The sequence below is a fragment of the Pan troglodytes genome, chromosome 3, assembly GCF_028858775.2.
Source record: "Pan troglodytes isolate AG18354 chromosome 3, NHGRI_mPanTro3-v2.0_pri, whole genome shotgun sequence".
Lineage (NCBI taxonomy): Eukaryota > Metazoa > Chordata > Mammalia > Primates > Hominidae > Pan > Pan troglodytes.
The window spans coordinates 20,010,523-20,036,549 of record NC_072401.2 but is presented as its reverse complement, the minus strand read 5'-3'; the positions used below and the strand labels follow the sequence as shown (position 1 = coordinate 20,036,549).

The following is a 26,027-nucleotide window of genomic DNA, read 5'->3' as shown; positions in this document are numbered from 1 at the left end:
GCAAATTTATTTTCTCTATTTGTTTTAAGCAGAATGGGAGCTATGGAATCAGATCTGGGGCAAAATCCTGGCTCCTTCTCTTTGTAGTTGTTCTATTTGTATGAGTTAATTAAGCATTGTGAAATATAAACATTCCTATAGACCATATTGAGGGATTATTGCAGGAAATAAATGATATGATGATTCTAAATTCCTCATCCCAGTGCCTAGTATAAACTGAATGAAAAGAAACTGGTTATTAATTTCATTGCTATAATTAATAAGCAAGCTAGTCTCTTGATTATCCTTAGCAATCTAAAGTTTACTGGGCTCACAAAGGCCTTTGGGCTATTTTTCCCCTAATTCCTTGACCTGTAATGACAAAGCCTTATTCTTTAAAAATAAAAACTGTTATTCCTTTCTTGATTTTCAACAAATTATTTCGTGATTATCACAATCCATGTTTTAGCACAGGAATGTGTGCAAGGACCAGGGCTTAGGACTTCAGTTCATGCATTGCGATGCTCTCATGACAGCTCAGAATAGTCAGAAATTGAGATTACGCTAATGCAAGAAGGGGAGAGTATGATGCTCACTGTATGATTTATAAGACTAAAGAAAAAGGGAAGAAGGAGTTTGTGAAGAGGATGATACACTTATCCCACACTCAGACTGAGGATAGCATGTGAATGGACACTCCAGTCAGGTAAAAGGTCTCTAAGAACAGAGACCTTAACCATATGGAAAACTTAACCATAGTGGAAAGTCCATATTCTAGAGATAGAGTGGGTTTTACTTTGTTTTCTTTTTTATTTTAATTAAAATATATGAACATGTGTGACAGTCAACCAATATAAAGTATTTCCATATGTCACTGAACTCGACATTTATCAAGATTTGGTCGTATTTGTTTCGTTTTCCCTTTTGACTTTTATCCTCTGCAATGAAATATTTTAAAGCCAATTTCAGATGTTTTATCATTTCAACTCTATGCGCTTCACAAATAATATTTTCAATATAAGCATTTTCTTTCTCTCAAATCACACTATTGTAAATAAGAATAATTAGCAATATTCTCAATATTCCTTTAACATTCAGCCCATTTTCATATTTTCTAAAGTATATCAAAATGTGCTTTCACAGTTGATTTGTTCATATCAGGATCTGAACAGAGACTACTGTTAAGCTTGGTTGGGTCCATTCCTCATGACTTTTTTTTTTTTTTTTTCATGTCTTTGACTTATTGCAGACACCGTGTGAGTTGTCCCTCGGAACAAAAATTTCTTCCAGAAGCTTGATTAACTTCACATTTTTTAAAACAGTAGTTCATAAATGGTAAGGTACATCAACTCACACATGTCTGTTTATCCCACTTTTAGTGGGGCTAAGATTATTAACAGGTCCAGATTGAGACTGTCTGATGATTCCATCATAAAGTTCATCATCAATTTCCATCTAAGAGTTTTATCCATTGATTACAACTGCCTAAACTAATTACTTTATTTAAGGGGGCTGAATGATTATTTTTGAAATCTATCTAGCTTCCTCCACATATTAACTGGGTTTTTGTTTTGGTTTGGCTTTTGGTTTTTACAGAAAAGAACTCCCCCTCATTCTTTCTTTGTCAGAACACTAAAGTTTAATTAAATAGTATTTCAAAAGTAATGAAGAATTTCACAGACTCACGTAATAATAAATCAAGGTAAAATAAAATAGTACTCCATAATCATAATTTTATGAGTATTTTATATGGCTTAGGAGTAAAAAAAAAAAAAATGACTCTTTTAAGTTTTTGTTTGATCTGCCCTTACATAGGAACAGATAATTTGTGAGATACTATGAGCAGATTTTTAGAAAATAATAAAAATATTTACAGGTGGGCATGGTGGCTCATGCCTATAATCCCAGCACTTTGGGAGGCCAAGGCAGGTGGATCACCTAAGGTCAGGAGTTCGAGAGTAGCCTAGCCAACATGGTGAAACCCCTTCTCTACTAAAAATACAAAAATTAGCCAGGCGTGGTGGTGCGCCACTGTAATCCCAGCTACTCAGGAGGCTGAGGTGGGAGAATTGCTTGAACCTGGGAGGCAGAGGCTGCAGTGGGCCAAGATTGTGCCACTGCATTCCAGGATGGGCAACACAGTGAGACCCTGTCTCAAAAAAAATTATATATATATATGCATTTTTATTGCAGTAAAAAAAGTAACATGAGATCTACCCTCTCAATCTTTAATGTACTATCCTATACTGTAAACTATAAGCACAACTGAAACTGTATACTCATTGAACAGCAACATCCCATAGTTTAAAACTAATAGATAGTAATTTATATGTTTTTCTCAAAGTTCCACAGAAGAGTTAGCTAAATGTAGAATGTCAACACCTGTTTATCACCTGTTAATCATCTAGTTGCTTAGGCTTATAATAAATTCTTCTATAAATGGTAGTTTTTACTATTATTATTATTTTAACTTTTTATTTTAGGGACAGGGTCTCGCTCTGTCACCCAGTCTGGAGTGCAGTGGTGTCATCATAACTCACTGTAACCTCGAACTTCTGGACTCAAGTGATTCTCCTGCCTCAGCCTCCCAAGTAGCTGGGACTACAGATGCCCATCACCACACCTGGCTTATGTTTTAATTTTTTGTAGAGATTAACTCTTGCTATGTTGCCCAGGCTGGTCTCAAACTCTTGGCCTAAAGGAATCCTTCTGTCTCAGCCCCCCAAATTGCTGGGATTATAGGCAAGAGACACTGCATCAGGCCTGTTATTCTTATATCTATCTCTATGCTGTTTCCAAATAAAAGATGTAAGAAGATAATGGATACTATTTAACACACTTTATGCCATTGAAATTATATTGATGTTAACAATATAATCATGTATATTATATCAATATGTATAAAAGTATTCATATTAATAAAAGCTAACTTATACTGACTACAAATAATGTTTCCATCACCAGGGTAGGTGATTCTTATGTAGGTATCCATTTAACCTCACAGTCATCCTACATGGGAGAAATTATTACTATGACCCATCTTACAGATGAAGTCATTATGCCTCTAAAAATCCGAGAAACTGTTCTAAAGTTACGCTAGTATGTAGTGGATCTATGATTAAAACCCAAATCTACCTGACAGAAAGAATGCACTGTTTTCTTTGATCTTTTAATTGGAATTCAGAGAAATTAACCTCTTAGGCCACAAAGGTAGTAACAGCCTGAGTTTGATTTCAGTCTTTCCTGTCCTAAAGCCTGCTACTATTTCTGCTATACCATCTGTCTCTGCTTGCTGCTTCACAAAAGAGACAAGATTAAACATTAACATCAACTTGCATTGTTATAATCTAGTGATAAAATGAATGGGTCAGAGTTATACTCAGACACGATGCAGATTAATTACAAGGAAATTTACAATAACTATGATATCAAGGCTTCCATTGAAAAAGTAGGCAACATTAAGAGCAAATGGGCAATGTAAGCAAAGAGATCAAAATTCTAAGAGAAAATTCAAAAGGAAATGTTAGTAATCAAAATTAGTATAAAGAAATGAAAAAATATCATTGATGGGTTCAATAGTAGACTCAGTAAGACCAAGGGAAGAATTAGTAATCTTGAATACAGGCCAATAGAAACTTCTCAAAATGCAAATAGAAGAAACAATACAAATAAGCTGTTGGGGAAGCCAGCCCCACACCACCCAGCGGGTACCCCGAGTCCAGCGGAGACAAAGGAGTTAGAAAGAGACAGAATAAGAGTTTAAAAGGCGGTTCCAGGGGACCGGAGCATTGGAGGCTTGCTCACGGCCCAGAGCTCTTTGGCTCCGCCTAATTTATTGATTTACAAGCTCTTTGTTCTTAGGGCAGATGGGAGGGGTAGGAAGGGATGAGGAAAAGGATTAATCAGTGAAGGAGAACTCGTGAGTCATTCAATAATATGTATAGTAGTGGCGGTTTCTGTGAATTTCCTTGAGTAAAGGCGTGTATCTAAACTACTCAAGATCTTTAACTTATCGGGACTGAAATGGATGGGAGTGGGTTTCAGGAGGAGCCAAGATGTTTGATTATACTCCACCGCTTCAGGGAGTGTTATCTCCTGGAGCAACCTGTGGAATGCCGCAGAGCGTTTATGCTCTAGGGGTATAAAGACATGAAGGCAATAAGGAGACTTTTCTCCTTAGAGGCCGCCCATGGCTCTCCATGGGTGCCTCACACACAGGAGACCAACTCATCTGGCACCGTAGAAACTCTCTGTCCCACATAAGCAAAAACAGAAGAGCCAAGAATGAGAATTATGGTCTCAAAATATACAGTGCATGTGTAATTGGGATATCAGAAGGAGAAAATGGAAAGAATGGAACGGAATAAATATTTAAAATATTAAAGCCCTGACATTTTCAAATTAATAACAGACACCAAACCACAAATCCAGGAACCTCAGAGAACATTAAGCATAATTAACAGAAACAACAACTACATTTAGGTATATCATATTCAAACAGCGGAAAGACAAAGACAAACAGAAAATATTGAAAGATGCCAGAGGGAGGAAGTGAATCTTACCTATAGATAAACAGGGATAAGAAGTACAATAAATGGCCGGGCGTGGTGGCTCACACCTGAAAACCTAGAAGTTTGGAAGGATGAGGCGGGAGGATTGCTTGAGGTCAGGAGTTCGAGACCAGCTTGGCCAACATGGTGAAACACCGTCTCTACTAAAAATACAAAAAAATTAGCCAGACATGGTGGTGCATGTCTGTAGTCCTAGCCACTCAGGAAGCTGAGGCAGGAGAATCACTTGAACCCGGGAGGTGGAGGTTGCAGTGAGCCGAGATCACGCCTTTGCACTCCAGCCTGGGTGACAGAGCAAGACTCCATCTCAGAAAAGAAAAGAAAAGAAAAGAAAAGAAAAGAAAAGGAAGTACAGTAAATTTCTCATCAGAAACCATGCAAGCAAAAAAAGAATGGAGTGAAATGTTATGAATCTGCATAAAGAAAAGGAGATCACTGAAAAAGGAATAACTGATGGTAAAATAAAATGTTTTATTTTTATTTTTAAAATTAATCTAAAGTGGCTGGGCTCAGTGGCTCATGCTTGTAATCCTAGCACTTTGGGAGGCCAAGGCAGGCAGATCACCTGAGGTCACGAGTTCAAGACCAGCCTGCGCAACATGATGAAACCCTGTCTCTAATAAAAATAAGAAAAAAAATTAGCCGGTTATGGTGGTGGGCACCTGTAATCCCAGCTACTTGGGAGGCTGAGGCAGGAGAATCACTTGAACCTGGGACTGGGAGGTTGCAGTGAGCTGAGATCACGCCACTGCACTCCAGCCCGGGCAACAAGAGCAAAACTCCATATCAAAAAAAAATTAAATTAAATTAATCTAAAGCAACTTATGTAAGGTAATGATACAATCAATGTATTAGCTGATCATGACATATAAAAAAATGAAATTAATGGCACAATACCATGGAAATGAGTAGTAACTGGGAATACTTTGTTATGTGGTACTTGCACTACACGTGAGGCGGAATAGTGTTGTTTGAATTTAGACTTACATTATTAAAATATTTTAATTATTAAAAATATTATTAAAAATTATATAATTAAAAAATATTTATTGTAAACTCTAGGGCAGCAAGTGTTGTTTGAATTTAGACTTGTATTATTAAAAAAATGTTTATTGCGGGGTGCAGTGGCTCATGCCTTTAATCCCAGCACTTTGGGAGGCCGAGGTAGGTGGATCACCTGAGGCCAGGAATTCGAGACCAGCCTAGACAACATGGTGAAACCCCGTCTCTACTAAAAATACAAAAATTAGCCAGTAATGGTGGCTAGTGTCTGTAATCCCAACTATTCAGTAGGCTGAGGCAGGAGAATCTCTTAAACCTGGGAGGCAGAGGATGCACTGAGCTGAGATCGTGTCACTGCACTCCAGCCTGGGCAACAGAGGAAAAAAAAAAAAAATATATATATATATATATATATATATATATATATATATATATTTAGTAAACTCTAGGGCAGCAACCAAAAACTATTTTTAAAGTAGTATAAATTATATGCCAAAAGTGTGAAATCATATAAAATGCTGAACTAAAAACTGAAGAGGCAAAAAGAGAAGTCATTAGCAATGAATATAAAACATATACAAACATGGTTGATATTAATCCTAATATATCAATAATCACTTTAAATATGATTGATCTGAATACATTAATTAAAAGACGGATTTTGTCAGAGCAAATAAAACCAAACAATTAACTATATATTGTCTGTTAAAAAAATTGTAAGTTCAAAAGTAAAGAGAAGAAAAATATATAAAAATACAGCATGTTAACAATAAAGAAAGTTGCAGTGAATATGCCAATTTCAGACAAAGTAGATCAAGAGTACTTTCAGGAATAAAATAAGCACTATATGATAAATAGGTAAATTCTCCAAAAATACATAACAAAACTGACAATCAAATTAAAAATCAAACATCAAAATATGTCAAGCAAAATTGAATACAACTGAAAGAAAATACAGGCAAATCTGCTAGTATAGTTGCAGACTTCAACACCTTCCTATCAATAATTTTTAGAGCAAAGAGGCAAAAATTCACTATGAATATTGTTGAACATCAATAATACTCTCCATCTACTTGATTTAGTTGACATTTATATAATACTCTATCAGCAATAGAAGAAGACACAGTCTTCTCAAGCTCACAGGAAATATTTACCAAGTTAAACTACACTCTAGCTAAAAAAAATCAAAATATATTCAAAAACATACAAAAAATGAGTATGTTCTCAGACCTCAAGTAATTGTACAGAAAAATAGTAACAAAAAGATAACTAAAACATACTTAAACATTTGCAAATTGTAAAAGTTACTCCTAATAGCATGAATCAAAGAAGTCTCAAGTGAAATAAAAACATATTTTTAACTAAATGGAAATTTAAAAACAATTTATCAAAATTTGTAGCAACCAATGAAAACAGTGGTTTGAAGGAAATCTATAGAATTATCTGCATATATTAGAAATGAATAAAGATCTAACATAACTAATCTAAGTTTACATCATAGGAAACTACAAAAAGGAAAAACAATTTAAAACAAAAACAGTATAATTAAAAATAATAAAAATTAGAGCAGAAATCAATGAAATTAAAAATAGGAAAATAATAGAGAAAAATGAAAACAAACAAACAAACCGAAAGCCGGGTTAATGAAAATACAAACAACAATAAAAAGACAGAAGCCACAAATTATTAACATCAGAAATTAAAGAGAGGTCATCTTTCCTAATTCCAAGGATATTAAAAGAATAATAAAGAATTATTGTAGGCCTGGCAAGGTATTTTACATTTGTAATTCCAGCAAGTTGGGAGGCCAAGGAGAGGGGATAGCTTGAGGCTGGAAATTCAAGACCAGCTGGGGCAACATACTGAGGCCCCATCTCTACAGAAAATTCAAAAATTAGCCAGGCATGATGGTGCACACCTGTAGTTATAGCTACTCAGAGGGCTGAGACAGGAGTATCACTTGAGACCGGGAGGTCAAGGTTATAATAAGCTATGATCACACTACTGTATTCCAGCCTGGGAGGACAGAGTAAGATCGTCTCTCTAAAAATAAATAAATAAATAAAATTTAATAAAACACATATATACCTATGAATTTGATAACCTCAGTAAAATGGATAAATTCTTTTAAAAAAACACAATGAACCAAAACTCACACAAAGAGAAATAGATAATCTATATTGGCCTATTATCTACATTTAATACACTGAATTAATAATTCATAGTTTTGCAAAACAGAAAGTATTAGGCTCATATAGGTTCATTGGTTAGTTCTCTAATGCCTTTAAGAAAGATAAAAAAGAATTATGCCAATATATTCTGAGGCCCTAAGTGGCAACCTCACCCCTGAGACCCTGGGTAGCAAATGGGTCTGCTGAAGATGAGAAGGCGGCCCAGCCTGCAAAATTGATATATTAGTTTGAAAGAGCTATCATAACAAATTATCACAGACTGAATGACTTAAACAACAGAAATCTATTTTCTCAGAGTTCTGGAGGTTAGAAGTCTAAGATCAAGATGTCAGCAGATTTGCTTCTTTCAAGGCCTGTCTGCTTGGCTTGCAGATGGCAACTTTCTTGTGCTGTGTTTTCACAAAACCTTTTCTTCATGCATGCGCATCTATGGTGGCTCTTTCTCTTTTTAAAATGACACCAGTTATATTGGACTAGGGGCCTACACTAACAGACCTTTAACTTAATCACCTGTTTAAATGATTTGTCTCCAAATATGATTACATTGTGAGTACTGGGGGTTGGGACTTCAACATAACAATTTTAGGGAGCATGGTTTAGTTTATAACATTCTGTACCCTCCAAATTCATGTCCTTCTGATGTAAAAAATATATATATATTCAATATATCCTGACAGCCTAAAAGTATTAATAAATTTCAGCACCAACTCTAAATTCAAAATTTTATCTAAATATCATCTAACTCAAGTGTGGGTGAGATTTGAGGTAAAACTTACGAGACAAAATTCCTCTCTAGCTGTGAAACAAGACAAGTTATGTGCTCCCAAAATACAATGGTGAGACAGGTATAGGATAAACATGTCCCTTCCCAAAAAGGATAATATGGTGTGGCTGTGATCCCACCAAAATCTCATCTTGAATTGTAAAGCTCATAATTCCTATGTGCTGTGGGAGGGACCCTGTGGGAGATAGTTGAATCATGGTGGCGGTTTCCCCATACTGTTCTCATGGTAGTGAATGAGTCTCACAAGAGCTGATGGTTTTATAAGGGGTTTCCTCTTTTCCTTGGCTCTCATTCGCTTTTGTCTGCCACCATGTAAGATGTACCTTTCACCTTCCACCATGATTGTGAGACCTCTCCAACCACGTGAAACTGTGAGTCCATTACACCTCTTTTACTTTATAAATTACCCAGTCTTGGGCATGTCTTTATCAGCAGCATGAAAACAAACTAATGCAAGGGAGAAACCGAAAAGAAGGCAGTAATGGGTCACAAGCAATCCCAAAACCTAGCAGAGCAAATTTCAGATTTTCAGGTTTTACACCTCCAGGAACAATACTCCACTGGATGCAGGGCACAAACACTGAGCCAGAGTATTATTTCTGGAGGCCTAAAATCTCTCCTTCCAGGTACACTGAGGCAGCAGTGCTGCCCTTGAGGCCCAAGGCAGGAGCCTAATCCTTAAGGCCCTGGGTGGCTACCCTACTACTGGGACCCTGTTGTAGCAGCAGCCTGGCCCACTTTTCTAAGAACATTCAAAAGTTAGTACCACTGTCTAAACTGAGGAGGAGACAGCCTCATCCATCAGACCTGTGGTAAGAGTATCAGCCTTGCCAATGTGAGAATTATATTCATGGCCATTCTTCCACTTTCTTGAAGGATAACACATATTCAAAACCAATTAACTCTATTTTTCTATAATGTAAAATCACAGAGTCTGAAAACAATTCTTCACTTTTGTCCATTCCTGATCCTCTTAGTCTAAGCTGAAAGTGTTTCTGATGGTAACACTCAAATCACTATTCTTGGCTTCTGTTGAGATGGCTGATTAGATACATAAATCACACCTTGATATATTATCACATGATTTTCTAGATACACTCCTCATGTGCTCTCCAGAAAATACTTTCTCATCTTTTGAAATATGGATAGGCTGAAAAATTTCCAGATCTTCAAGTTCTAGTTCCTTTTTTGCTAAACAATGACTTCTTCCATTTCTGTCTACCCTTTTGCACTTTATGAGAAGAGGCAAGGAGATGCCAGGCTGCATTTTCAACGCTTTGCTTAGAAACAGGTTCAGTTAAATATCCAGGGTCATCACTCGCAAGTTCTATCCTCTGAAAAAATACTAGAACACAATTCACCCCAGTTATCTGCTACTTTATAATAAATATCACCTTTTCTACAGTGTTTAATAATATGTTCTTCATTTCTGTTTGAGGTTGGAAATCCAAAATCAAGGTGTCAGCAGAATTGGTTTCTTTTGTTGTTGTTCTTGTTTTTTTGAGACGGAGTCTCGCTCTGTCGCCCAGGCTGGAGTGCAGTGGCCTGATCTCCTCTCACTGCAAGCTCTGCCTCCCGGGTTCATGCCATTCTCCTGCCTCAGCCTCCCGAGTAGCTGGGACAACAGGTGCCCACCACCATGCCTGGCTAATTTTTTGTATTTTCAGTAGAGACAGGGTTTCACTGTGTTAGCTAGGATGGTCTTGATCTCCTGACCTCGTGATCCACCTGCCTCGGTCTCCCAAAGTGCTGGGATTACAGGCGTGAGCCACCGCACCCGGCCAGAATTGGTTCTTCTAAAGCCTCTCTCCTTAGTTTGCAAATGGTCACTTTTTCACTGTATCTTCATATGGTCTTTTCTCTGTGCATGTGCACCTTTGGTGTCTCTTGTGTTACCAAATTTTATTTTTATAAGCATACTAGTGAGATAGGATTAGAAATCATTTGAATGAACTCATTTTAACGTAATTACCTCTATAAAGGCTCAACTTCCAAATATAGTCACATTCTGAGGTACTGAAGGTCAGGGCTTGAATGTGTACATTTGCTTAGCAGGGACAAAGTTTAGCTCATAACAGAGATGAACATCCTCTACTTGATAAAGAATATCTATGAAAATCTACAAGTAACATCATACTTAATGATGATAAACTAAATGTTTTCCCCTTAATATCAAGAACCAGGAAAGGATGTCCTTTTTTACCACCCCTATTCAACAATATACTGGAAGTCCTAGCTAGCGCTAACATGGGTAGGAAATAAACAGTGAGCCTGGAGCAACTTGTAGTGTCAGAAAGTAAGGAAGTGCTAAAAAAAATCATGATGATGGGATGACTGGGGTTCTCCAAAGAAACAGAACAAATAAGAAACATATGATATATATACTGTACATTTATACCTACATATACATATATACACACACAGGGACCGACTGAAGGAGCTCCCAGTGGCTAAAGCTGAAACAATTTGATATATGAAATAGATAAATAAATATTGGACCATAACCCAATGTGTTAACTAAATATCCATGAGTCCCTAAAATATAAATGAATGACTGAGTAAATAAACGAGAGAGAAGAGACAAATATTCCATGCATAAGAATTTCAATAGTTTATGTACATACTCTACCACGAAAGAAGTAAAGTCTAACTTTCCATCTCTACATGTGGACCATATTTTCTAACTTACTTTTCAATAATATAGTAGTGAAATGGGAGAATGAAAAAGTAAGTAAAAATAAACACTACCTCAAGCCAAATGGCCAAGTTTAACATCAGTGGTAATAAGTCACGTTGATAGTAAGTATACTTGATAAAATGTGTTAAGGATTGCTTCTTACCTGTGGTCTTCCATCTATAAACACATTGCACCAGTCTCATCATGATAAAAACATTAGACAAGCCTCAGTTGTGGGACATTCTACAAAATACCCAATCAGTAGTTCTCAAAACTGTCAAGGTCATCAAAAGTAGGCAAATCTAAGAAATTGTTATGACCAAGAGGACTAAAATCCATGCTTACTAAATACAGTGTGGCATAATGGATGAACTCTGTAACAGAAAAAAATACCTTAGGAAAAAAAAAAAACAAAAAAAACGAGAGTTCTGGTTAAATAGGGAGTTTAGTTAATAATATGTCAGCATTGGTTCTTTATTTGTGACAAACAACCCATACTAATGAAAGATATCAATAATTGGGAACCAGGTTATTCTGTATTCACAATGATACTATAAATTTAAGACAGTTCTTATATAAAAAGCCAATTAAAAAAAATCTGGGTGTAGAGGTCAGAGACAGAAATTAGAGATTTGAAGCACAAGACACATTTGATGTATTGTTGCTAACTTGAAAGTAAGGGGGGTCATGGGACAAGGAGTGAGTGTGGCCTCCTGTAACTGAGAGTAGCCCCTGTGTAGCAGCCAACAAGAAATCAGTGATCTCAATCCTACAATTACAGCAACTAAATTCTTCCAACACCAACAATGAGCTTGCAAGTGAACAAGGGGACAGGGCCTGGTGGCTCACGCCTGTAATCCCAGCACTTTGGGAGGCCGAGGTGGGTGGATCACCTGAGGTCAGGAGTTTGAGACCAGCCTGGCCAACATGGTGAAACCCCCGTCTCTGCTAAAATACAAAAAAATTAGCTGGGCATGGTGGCAGGTGCCTGTAATTCCATCTACTCAGGAGGCTGAGGCAGAATAATTGCTTGAACCTGGGAGGTGGAGGTTGCAGTGAGCCGAGATCATGCCACTGCACGCCTGGGCAACAAGAGTGAAACTGTATCAAAAAAAAGAAAAAAATAAAGTGCACAAGGGGGACAAAGGTGCCAGATGAGCACCAAGTCTTGACTCTAGCCTGTTACTCTGAGTAGCAAACTTTGCAATGCTGTTTCTAATCTTCTGACTTATAGAAGTGCCAGCTCATAGGGGTTTTAATATTCCTAAGTTTGTGGTAATTTGTAATGCAGCAATGGAAAATTAATACAGGGCTCTAATGAGAAATATACCCATCTTCTTTCTACTTATGCCTGCTTGGTCTGGATTTCTTGCACTGGAGAGTGAGAGAAGGAAGGACATATTGAATCAGCCTATTCTCCCAGTTTTTCAAGTCACCTTCTTGCTGAGAGGGCAAATTCTTGTCTGTTCTTGCTGGTGTGGTGAGCTAACCAGGAATAAGAACTGCCCCTACAAGGGATTCTCCACCGTTTGTGGGGACAAATTAGAGTAAAGGAGAGAGGATCTTTGAAGGGCCTACATGACGGACATTGCAAGCCATGTCGTTCTCATATTGACCTTAATATTAATGATGTTGAGTCTTTGATCTGAATCTTCATGGCTCTCATATCTTAATTCTCAATTGTTTCTGAACTACAGAGGCCAAGGCAATTATTATTTATGGTCTGCTTCAAACCTCTCCTTGAGGTTTCATAGAAGTCAAAAAGAAAGAGGGGAAAAAAAGATTTAAAAAAACCTCTTTTATAAAAAAAAGGAAATTATTCTCATTATAACTACAAAAGAAAGTGGGGTCAGATTATATAGGACCATGGATGCCAGCATGAAACATTTTGTTTTAATGAAATAGAGCCTTTTTCTTGAACCAGGGCATGACACATTGAGAGTGAGGTTTCAAACCAATCACTTTGACAATGATATGCAGTCCATGGGGGGTAGTGGGGAAGAAACGTGTGGAAACAATTATGTCTATGCAAATGTTATATAAAATGTTATACCTCTGAGCTTCATGTAAAAACTGATCTTGGCTCAAACTGAAAATTGCTAACTAGGCAAGAAGAGAGAATGGCATGAAACATAAAACTGACTCCTTAAAAGCTCAGGACAGGCATATGTGCTTATGAAACTTGATTTTTTGCCAACTAGTTTATAAAAAATAAAATGTCATCTCACTACTCTTAGCACTTGCAACTGTATTTTTATTTCCATTTGTGGGGTAAATGATTTTCAAAGAATTTTTTATAATAGTCAAGTTTGGCAAAATACAACACCTAAGTGTCATTTAGGGGCCTCACATTATTAAATATGATGGTACTATAATCCTTCAAGAGGTACATTTATCTTTAATATCTAGCTCTTCTCATTGAATAATGAAAGCTGGCATATATATCAAAAATTTAATTTTTAATCACTCTAAACTATGAAGCCCTGTTGGTGAAATTGTGGACTCTGACACTTAAAAGCTAAGAAAGAAAATGCTATTTTAAATTTGCTTTCTTATAGAATTAAAACAAATTTGATTAAATTTGAGTTATGAATATCCCTCCTGGGCCATGGTCTCTCAGATGTGCCACAGAATTGCAAACACAAATCTAACCTGAGTCAGCAGTCAGATTCCAGGTTCAAGATAGATGGGTGGAGATTGATGGGCCAGAGAAATCAAAATATTACCCAGTTCCAACTACACTCCACGGAGTTATGCCTGCAGGTTTTATCGCTTGCTCTGCACCCCTCCACACTACAGTCAGATGCTCCTTACACATTGTCCTGAGGTGGGCTGTTATCTTACAGTGCCCTTGGTTGTGATTCACTGTGAGTTCAGGCTTCCAGAATCTTCTCAGGGTTGGGACAGCAGCTAACTTTGTCTAACCTCTAGACAAGTTAAGGAAGTAGTTAAATGGGTAAAATATAACATCGGGTTTCCAAGTTTCAAATTCTGCCTCCACCAGGTCATGCCTCTATATCCTTAGAACACATTATTTTGCTTCTGTAGGCCTCAATTTCATCATCTCTTAAACAGGATAAGGATAGGGAAACTTAGAGCAATATCTTCTATCTTAATAAATTATCCTAGGAAACAAAATACTTAAGTGAATAATCTGTGTATTTTTCAGAGTTCTGCAAAGAAACAGAATAAGAAACATATGATATATATACTGTACATTTATACCTACATATACATATATATACACACACAGACACATATCTATCTATCTAATCTATCTATATCTTTATATCTATCTATCTATATGTATGGGGAGAGAGAGAGAGAAAGATTTATTATAAAGAATTGGCTCACATGATTATGAAGACTGGCAAGTCTCAAGAACTGCAGGGTGAGTCTGCAAGTGGAGTTCTGGGAGAGTGCATGATTTAGTCCCAGGTGTAGCCTGAAGCCCTGAGAACTAGAAGAACTGATGGTATGATTCCTATCCAAAAGCTGATAAAACCCAAGAAGAGCAAACGTTCAGTCCAAAGACAAGAAAAAAATGCAGATGTTTCTATTTCAAAGGCAGCCAAGAAGGAAAAGTTATCTTACTCAGGAGAGGGTCAACTACTTTGTTCAATTTAGACCTTCAACTGATTGGGTGAGGCCTACCTACATTAGGGAGGGCAATCTTCTTTCCTCATTCTACTGATTTTGATATTAATCTCATCCAAAGCCACCCAAGAATACTGTTTGATCAAATATCTTTGCACCCCATGGTCCAATCAAGTTGACACACAAAATTAACCATCACAATTTATGTAAAGCATGCATTCCATTGTTGGGAAAATGTTTCATAATGCTAATCATTCTTTTTCATTAACTGTTAACTGTGCTGCACAATTTACTTCTAATATCTCTCAAGTGAGCACTCAGTGACATCTTATACTTGAGAAATATAGATGTTTACAGTGGATAAGTATCTTTTTCAGAATCACACAGCTACTATTCTACTATTCTAGCAGAGCTAGAATTCAGAACCCCTACTTTCTGGCTATGAAGCCCTGTTCTTACAACCAAATCACAGTGCCCACCCTCCTTTTTAAATAAAGAGCAAACTGAGAAGGCAAAAACCAGAGCCCACAAAACTCCTTCAAAGTCTTATAGCTGCCAGTTCAGTTCCATGCCAGTGTACACGTTTATATATAACCATGTGTGAAATATCTATGCCATTTTTCTGAGACGTTGAGTAGGTGGCATGTATTTCAACATCTCATCTCCATCAAATGAGAGCTATAATATATATTTAAAGATGAAGTCAGCCTTTCTAAATATAATTCTCAACTGTGCTGGGAAAAATATAAACTGCAGCACTGTAATAATCAACATATAAATAGCTCCCACATCTTTGCCATGCAAATTTGGATGATGATATTATGGAAGGGGACTATCAAAAGGGACCTTCTGTTACCACTCTTTTTGCTAACCAGTGAGCAGCTGGGATTGATGACATTTTTAGTTAAAGCCAGTTTGGAAAGGCTTTTATCCCACGGAGATAAGCTAAAGCCTCAAAATAAAACAATCCCAAACTGCCAATGTTTGATTGGTTTGAAGTTGGAACGGAGGTATTAAATTCTTGGTTTTCTCACAGTTTTAGAGAAAAAGCACACAGCTTTCCATTGCCCTTTGACGGCTGACAAACTGAACCTCCAGGCCTTTTGTGTGTGTGAATCTAGGGGTATATTTCCTCTACCTGGCAGTTTTCATGACACATGAACCCACATCTGCAGGTGGAGAATGATGTCTCACTCAGCCTCAGTGTCTATGTGACTTCCTGAACAGACAATCCCTCTGCTGGATGCATCAAATGACAGGACCCTGTGAAGATGCAGATATGCTGGTTATCTCACCATTACCAAAAAGCCCATTGGGGTTTCTTTTGAAAAGATTCCCACTTCTCCATGTCTCAGTTGTAGAAGGACAGGACTCTGGGGGGACAGTTTTTGTTGGAATGTTGCTAATTCCAGGTACGAGTAGGTAGGTGTTTATATGGCAGAGACCACAAACAGGTAGTTGTCGGCCATTTCTGGCTCCGAGACAGATTTACTTTGGGCAATAGAGTGTTGTGCTTTTTTTCCCTAATTTGGATACTTTTAGATGGGGCAGATGCTTCATATTGCCACAGACGCTTTATCTCCCTATTGTCTTAAACTTGAGTTTGGGCCATTCTTACATGTGACTTTTGCTACTGAATACCACTACAGATGAGATATTCATTAAAGACGATTTCTCCAACAAGTGATCTAGACATAGACATTCTCATTTGATCCAGGGAGACACAAACACTGGTGTGGTGAAAGAAGAAGCCCTGCTGGGAACAGAAAATATAAAAAAAATGCACTCTGTAGGATGAATTACAACTGTGCCCTTAGCTAGGTGCTTTTTTGGTTTCTTTTTGTTTGTTTGTGTTTTTTTTTTTTTTTCTGGTGTGTGTGAGTCAGTCTCATAAAATATAGAATACTAACTATCATGTTTTTAAGTCAAGCTCTTTTGTGCTTTAGTATGAGCTCTGTATCATTAGTTGAGTTACTTTTTTTTTGGTAGACTTCATTTTTTTTTAAAATTAATCACAGTAATTCTTCTGGTCATCATATGCACACCCCTTTGAAATGCAACTGAGCCATTCCTCCTCTCTTGACATGGCTCTATTTCTCTACTTCTCAAATCTGGGAATGGTCATCTGAATTGTTTGGTCAACTAGAAGTTAGAAATTTTAAAATGGAAAATTTTTAAATTAGAAAATTTAACACAAGCATATATTTGAAAAAATGCTCAATTACTGGGGCTTTTCCTCTCTTGCTGTGCTTGAAAACTTGAGTCCATGACATGATTGAGCTCAAGGCAGCTTTTCACACCAGTCTCATGGAGGAGAGTTGAGGGTACCTGAACAAAACCTACCATCAACTAGATTTACTAAGTGGGTAAAGTCATTGTAGATCATCTAGCACCAGATATGTTAGCAGACTTCAGAGAGCTGAACTAATCCAGACCAGAAGAGCTACTCACTGGGACCTCAAAATGCTGAGACACAAAAGATGCATATTGTTTTAAACCATTAACTTTTGGGGTGGTTTGTTATGCAGCAAAAGTTAAATGGCATATTTCTTAGCCTCAATTTCCTCAACTGCAAAATAGAGTTGATAACTACCTTGCAGTGTTACTGTGGGGATTATAAATAACATGTATAACTGGCTGGCTCACATAAAGTCTCCAACAAATGAAAGCTATATTATTCATTAGTTATCAGTCTGAATGAGCTTCTAAATCTCTTAATGTTAACACAGATTGAGTTCGGATTTTATGCTCCTGTTCTTGAAAATTGATCTTGACTTCTGATACTTCCTAATTCTGATGACTCAGTTTTAATGTTGCTCAAAAAGACATTATGGCCCCACTTTAATAAATTCATCTCCATCACAGAAGCTTAGAGAAAAAAGCCTCAAATCACAGCCCTGACTTCCTGGAAGTAAAATTAACAAAAAATGACAGAATTAAGACAGCCATTCTCATCAAGTTAGAAGCTGAAATTCAACCTTGAGTTTTTGAAGCCCAATCAATTATTATAATTGGAGAAATCCTTGGAGAATGTCTGTTTTATTTAAGCTACACATGTGTTTCACTGTGTGTATGGGTAGATGAATGTGTGTAGTCCTTATCCTCCAAGTTGTAAGAATGTACTGGGGAAGACACACTTATGCAAAAGTAGCTATCCTGTAAAATAAACTACATAGGGTGCTCTGACAGAGAATCCACATTCATCAACACAAGGAAATGGGACTGCGGATTAAGATCAATGTAAAAGATTTGGGAAAGCATCGGGAGAAAATAGGATTGAGTAAATTTTCTCAAGTACATTAAGCAAAACTCTTTTAGTTTCATTTTCCAAAGATCTAAATGATCTAAATCAAACAGCCTCAAAAACCATAACGTAAACATGAACCAGAATCAGCGTTTTACACTCTTAAAAACTAGGGAAGCTTTGCCTTCAAAGAATGGCTAGATTCACAGGCTCAAGGAAATTTTCAGGACACCGTATCTCTCACCTCTCACCTGTTTTTCACTTAGTTGGCCCTGTTTATTCTCAGGTAAAATGAATGCCAACAACATGCTTGACCCCAACTCCAAGTTTGTAACAAAGAAGGGGTTTGTTCTTAAAAATTCAAATACAAGTCCTAGGTCTGACACTCATTACCCAAAATTGGATCATACATTCATTCATGAGCCAGCCACTAAAAATGAAAATAAGGTAAGCTCATCCATGCCCCAGAGTCAGAAAGTGGGAATCGAGAAAAGCGCTTACCAGAAGAAGAGTGAGGATATTGGCCCTCAACTTCCAAAACAAATATTCACTTTGGCAGAATAGGATTTTTACTTTGAGAAAGCAGTGGGGTGCTTGAGTTAAAGGCAAAGGACCAGGACGGAACATTGTCCCTAATAAATAGTTCAATTGATTGAAATTGACACTTACAATTAGAAATGAACATATCCTTACTTTTTTTCTTTCTTAATATCTAACATCATTCAAGAAGCTGAGGCAGCCATTTTTACGTGTTTGATTTTATTTCTGAGATGAGAAAGCAGATTTAAAGGACGATTTTATGTGTTGTTAATCCCATGCATTATGTTTTAATAGTGCATTTTTTTTTCTCATTTCCCCAAACAAAGAAATGTCAATTCCTGGAGTCTTAGCAACTCATTGGTTACACCCACTTAATTATGTATTTGGCTCAGTTGTAGAATAAAGTAATCAGATGAAGCCTGGTACAGACTGGCTTGAAGTAGAACAAATACGAGTGAAGTCATCCAACAACGTGCCTCAGGAAAAAAATATATATATATATACGGTTCATTGCTAACCCAGAAAGAGCCAGATTTTGAATGATGTCACATGTAAACCACTATGGTAAAGCAGAATTCAGAAGGTAAAACCGAAGCATGACTGCAGGCAGGACCCAAGAATAAAATAGAAAACAGAGACAGACAAGGTGTCAGAGAGGACCCAGAAATAGCAATCACCCAGGTGGCCCACACAGATACTGAGAGTCTAGGCAAGGCTCAGAGAATTAGATAGAACTGAGGAGAGAGGCTTTAAAATCATGGCAGCTTTCAAAATAAGGGTGTTTGGGGCCTAAGCAAACTCATTTTGTGATTGTTTAGTCATTGCTTTTGTTTTTATTTTGATTTTGGATCAGTCTACAAAGTGGGGGAAGAAAGCAGGTGAGCTGCATAGACAGAAGTGAACAAAGATGGAATATTGTGGAAATATTCTACTTCACACTCCCATTGACTTTCCTTCACATTGGACACACATTTACTCAATGTTCCTGGTTAATATCGACTAGTTTCTCAAACCCTGGCTTAGCTATCATCTTCTCCAAGAAGGCTCCCTTGGCTAACTCCGTCTCCTCATGAGGCCCCATGTTATCCCATCACATTATTTACCAATTATGTTTTATTTGCCTATTCATTTTTCAGCTTTTCAAATGCAGAGACCATGATTCACCCACCACTGTATCTTCGGGACCTACAATAGTGCTCAATCAGTGTTTTTGTTTTGTTTTGTTTCTAAATAAATCAACAAGCTTAAACTAAGTTCACTTCAACACATGTACCGCTGAACTTAAAATAAAATAAATTTTAAAAAAGTAATTTCAGAGGTATATCCACTTGTGTGTCTATAAAAAGAATAAAAATAAAACCTATATTTAAATAAAAATTAAATTAAATTAAATTAAATTAAATTTAAATTTAATAAAAAGAGAAAATCTAGATTCCTGGAAATTCAGGCAAAAATTCCAAAAAAGATGTTAATGTATACATTTATATTATTTATGGGCAGATGTTCCCCCCCATAATTAAATATACTCTTTTGTATTTGGTAGTTTTTCTCTATATAAGATGTAAAATAAATTCCCTATAATTATCTTACTCATGTTTGGAAACAAAATTATGAGAAATCAAAGTTCTATGGCATTAAACAAGTCACCTCACGTCATATATAAAATAAGAGGACCCAATCTTGGTCTGTATTTTTACAAAAGTGTAATATCTTCATGTTTGTTCTCAGCCTTAAGCACTTAAACAAATATATATTTTTAAAGATTCAGCATTATTTAACAAATTATTTCTAAGCTCATCTTCGATTTCCAAATTTGTCCTTATCTTCTTTCTTTCTATACTGCAGGGGTTCACACGTGTTAACGTGTGTAAGAAAATTTGGCCGTGGATGTAAAATAAATATTTCTGGGTCTTCATCTTAGTATTCTGAATCAGTTGATGCAAAGTGAACCCAGGAACGTGAAATTTTAAAATGCATGTTGTCTTTGATAGACCACAGCTTGAGTACCACTTTGTCTGTTTCCTTTATTCCCATATTCCTTATATTTTTCTCTTATTCCACTCCTGACTATCCTTCAGATCTACCAAACATTGTGAATACAATGGATGGGACTTAAGTAATACCCAGGAAATATTAACTATAAAGGAGGAATGCATAATTAGAGAATGAATACATGTATGAACGAATAAGAAAATGAACAAAGGAATAAATGAATAAATGTGTTTTTCAGGAAGTACTTATGGCTGTGTTTCTATCACTCCACATATCTAGGGACTGCCCAACCTCACCTCTAGGCCAGCTCTGGCACAGGCTTCCTGAGGAAAAACCCCAGCTGAGAGTACTCATTTAAATAAGTCCATGAAGGAAGAAGACACAATCAGGACACAGGTAAGAGAGGGGCCCACAGGAGATTGTTAGCAGAGGTTGACGTCCTGTGGTATAATAGGCAAAAGTTGCCATTTGGAAGAAGCCCACGGGAGATAGCAGGTTCTTGCCTCATTCAATTTAGTTTCCAGTTAAGAAAATTTCTGTCCATACAGGAAATTATTTTGGAGGTTAAACTGGCTCAATTCAAATAGTAAGGCTAGTTGGGTGATTTCCTTGTCAACTGGAGTGGACTGGGATCACGGCATGGAAACAGAACACAGGCGATAATAATGAGTATACAACTAAATTGGTCTTAAACAAAATTGGCATTGAAACAAAGAGAAATTAATATTGGAATTTTATAGATGTTAGAGCAGTTTTTAAAGTGGCAATAATAGGACTTTTGAACTTGGAAATAATGCTGCTTGTGAAGCTGTGCCTTGGGAGTGTGGGTGTGATGAGAGACCGTTGTGGGTTCCACCCTGGGCTGGCTTAGACTCAACTTCACTGGTTGTTAATGGCTGTCTTGGGATGCCTAATGGAGCATCCCCCAGGAGGATGACAAGCTTCCTTTCCCTCCTGCTGCCACTATAAGGTTCATCTTCAACCTGACTCTCTCTGATGTAGAAGGCTCTTGTTTTCAGCAAGCGGCCTTCATTTTGTCCACTAATATTAAAGCTCTCTGGTTTCTTTGTAGCTGGTTTCTAAGCTTTGCTTCCATCTTCCCCTTTCGAAATGACTTCTGTCCACTACCACTGCCCCTGCAGCAGCCTATACATGTACCCTCTCCCTTCAGGGAGACAAATCTAGGAGGTCCTTTTAACACAACTAAAGACTGGTCCAGTTTCATTCACCATCATTCAGCCTGGAAACTTCAGGGATAACTTTGGCTCCTTGTTTTGCCTCTGTCTCATTTTCCAAGGCTTGCCTCTTAAATTTGCTTCTTCTGTTTCACCCCACCTATTCCCGCGTTAGTGCTGGCTGATATTAACCCATTCCTGAACCATAAGCGGTAGCTTCCTAGTTGGTGTGCCTGACTTCTACCCACATGTATGTACTCCTCTCCTCAATGCCAGAATACATCAAAAAAGTTACTTTTATCAGTGCTGTCATCAGTGATTGTCAAGTTAATTCTACTGTGCTCAAATAAGTTTACTTCAACCAGTATTAACTGAGCATCTATTATATTCCAGGCCTTCTCCTGGGACACATGAGAGACAATGAAGATGGATTATGGAGCTAGAAGAAGACACAGACTCATAAAGAGATGACTAATGTGTAATAAATAAATATAATGTCAGTGGTAGACTCAGAGGTTGAGAAAAGGCTTCCAGAAGACTCATTGACATAGTCTGAAAGGATGAATAAGAGATGGTGCAGTGAAGGGAGTGAGTACATGTGGGCAGTGGACTATCATGTGTACAAACACATGGAGAAGAGAACAGACAGAGTTCTGGAGGGAGTTTGAGACTGGACTAGGTATTTTAATGCTAGGAAGGGATGAGTAAGAGATACAACTATAGAAGGGTCAGATCATGCAGGATTCCATCATTCAGGCTAAGGAGGATAATTTTAACATTATTTGAACTGGTCTCTTATTCAGTAGTTCTCAATATAATCTCACACCCAGAGGATTAGCAGGCAGGGGGTGATATCCATTATTATGAAGATGACATGTAAAACTGTAAGATAAATATGAGTTTTAGATGGAAAATAATTCGCAATGTGATTTTATGTTGCAGTAAATAGATATATGTGATATATATATATATATAATACAATTTGGATTTCTTTAAACCACAGAAATTAAAGAAATCTCAGGCTTTGAGTGGGTTAATTTTTGTTAGAGTCTATTATCTCCTCTTCATTTATTATCTTCTGCTTTTAAGTTACATATGAAAAGCTATTAGAACCAATAGCTCCAATGAAAATGTGATTCCACCCAAGTTACTCTACTTGGGGGAATAACCTAATGTACGTTCACAAGTAGAAATGAGTTGTTTTTGACTCTGTAGCAAAGCAAGTTTTGTATGAGCAAATATGTGTATTTTTCTGGTGTCAAGGCTTATTATAGTCATTAAATCACCAAATAGTCAATAATAAATAATTAAAGAATAGGAAGATAAATAAACTGATAGATAGCAGATAAAGTTGACAGATACATAGATCATAGTTAGATATAAAGATGATAACTAAGAATAGATGGATGGGTAGATAGAAGATAGATATAGGAATAAAAGGGAAGTTCAAAATTATAATACCTACTTCTGCTATTATTTCTTTTTTCTATGACTTTGCATAACTCTGCTACCCTTGGAATTTCCCACTACAATTTCCTTTGGCCTAGAAAAGAGACAAACTGAATTCTTATATCTGTCCAGGTCCTTCAGAAAACAAGAAATAATTTATCTTCAATTCTTAGTGTTTATGTGTCACAAATTTGGTTCTTCTCACAGACAGCCTTAATATGTTTGCCATATTTTTATTTTTCTATAATGCATCATTTCACCCAAGTTGAAAGATCATTGAGAGCAGAAACATTATTTTACTATTTGTACCCGAAACACAGACTAGCACTGGATCATGCCAGAGGTCCTTAGTTGCAGATTTAATGTATAAATCATAGACTGTTTTGGTTCATTTCAACAATAAAAATTGAATGTAATGTGCTAGGTTCTGGAGGTACAAATAGTTAGGACACAGTTCTAGATATTGAGGTGTTTACTGACTTCATCTAAGAACAGATTTTAATAGATTTCAGAATTTTAATTTCACATTTCCACGATTATATTCTCTAAGAATTGTTATTAGAGGGGTCATGGTTTCTACAAAAGTGAGGTGTAGCTGATGACAACCATATCGGAGTGAAGCTATTTAAATTTAACAATGAATCACACAGGTATTCAGAGACTTCAAACAGGAATAAATTAATATATTTCTCTAGTGTCTTGAAATACAACTCTAAGTATGCAATATAAAAAGTCCATTACTGTGGTTACTTTTTTAGTATATTACCAATGCAGATCAGGCTGAATTATTAGACGATGACCAATAAATATAATAGACATTGGTGCTTGCTCAGTAATAACTAACCTCTATATTTTAAACAATGCAGAAGCAGCATATCTTCTATATTTTGTGTTACCATACCATATATTATAAAAATATATATTTGAGTTTGTATTTTATTGTAGAATATTTTTAGGATGATTGAATTAGGTATTTTAATTTTGCAATTAAAATAATTTACAATTGTAGCTTTTTTAAACTTTAAAGTACACTCATATTCATTATTTAGTTATAAATTTAAAGGTATTTATATCTAGAAAAAAAAGGATATTTGGTTAGTAGGATAAGGGTTATTTTGACTGACTGAGGCTGAATTTAAAAAATAAGCAAATGAAGTGGTTGAGAACCAGAATCATATACTATAAAAACACCAGCAAACTAGAAGAGAAAGTGCATCTGTGTGTGTCTTGGGAAAATACATTCATAGAATTCTAGACATATTTAGCATCCACAACTCCTGCTGAATTCAAAGTGGACTATGTGACACCAGCCTTTACTCCCTCCTCAACCAATTTTAATGAGACAAATGTTAAGTCTGGGTAGTTCATGAAGGATCTACGGCAGATACACATTTTACAGCCACAGGCTCAGTAAGCACAACAAACTGATCAAAAGTTAGTGGAAACAGAAAGAACAACAGATAATATCAATTTGGGCTCTGAGAAAGGGAAAAGCAATGGCTGACTTTGCTCGTGATTTTCCAAGTATATATCTCCCAAATATTTCCCCATTCTGGCAGAGGAATTTCTTATTATATAGGCTAATGATGCCAGATACATATTTCTTCAGCTTCCCTTATAGCTAAAGAGTGGGTTTATGACCTACGGAGGACTTCTGGGAATGGTTCCCTTCTGGTTAAAAAGAGAGACAAGAAAAAAAATGCACTTTTTACCCTTGGATGGTGCTAAGTAAAGACATAGTGTTATGGCGCTACAGCAGCCATCTTGTAACCAGGAGGTGATAAACCAAAGGACCACAGAAAGCGCATTGAAGACAGTAGACTGAAACAGGAAAAAAGACTTGGTCTCTGGTGATTGTGTTAAGTTTTGAATTAACATATATACAACTGAAGTATCATTAAATTTTTTGGTATGTTAGATAAAAAATATCCTTATTTATTCTAGCCATAGTACTTGGGCATATAATTTCTGTGTGGTTATAAACATCTTAATTCATAAATGATTTCATTTTCAGACCTTTAAATCCTCAATTGAATCAATCTCCATGAAGCCCAGCTAAATCTAAAATAATTTTGTATTGTGATTGTCTTCTCTATTGTCACTAAACAAGCCTTTTTTTCCTACTTCACATGTGTCTCTATTTCTTGCAAGCAGCAATGACCAATGGCCTTGATACAGGCTTTTTGTGATATATTTATGAAGTTAAGGGCTTTGACTAAAATCACAACAGAATTCAATTGTGATGTAATGGTACCCAGAATATAGGTTAGCCACGTGGGCTTTTTCAGTTATGTGCCATGTGCTATTTCAAAAATGGCTGGAAAATAGAGATTTTATTCATCGATGAACTATTCAGTACTATATAAGAAATACTGAGAGGCATTTTTAGAATAACTTCAATGCACTTGGTATCATTTAACCTACCGTAAAATTGCAGCATAACACCCAGTGAAAAGGGGTTCAATTGTTCAGAGAATGAGATCAGAATGGAACCTGAATATATTTAATAACTATGTTAACATTTTTTCAGGGAAGTTATCTAATACTTATCCATTTAAATGAATTTAAATGGAAGCTTCTCTCCCTAAAGCCTCTCTATTATGAAGTTACAGTCTCCAGATTGCCAACTCCATTGTCCAAAGAACAGAGAGTGCTTGGAAATACCTGCCAGATAAACAAGTTCTCACAAGCCTGGGGAGATATTAAGCACTTCTACATGTAGCTGCTTCCAAAGATGCCTTTGCATCTCCCGCTTCACTGCTGCTGTGAAGTCGACAATCCTGGAAATGCATTGAGTTTTGAAGCAGGGAGTTTTCAAAGTGACA

General features: G+C 36.6%; 1 long non-coding RNA gene across 1 annotated transcript in view; it reads right to left on the bottom strand.

Moving 5' to 3' along the window:
- The window catches only part of LOC129143704 (uncharacterized), a 475,731-nt gene that overhangs the window by 367,640 nt on the left and 82,064 nt on the right, over positions 1–26,027 (bottom strand). The gene's annotated exons all lie outside the window — the stretch shown is intronic.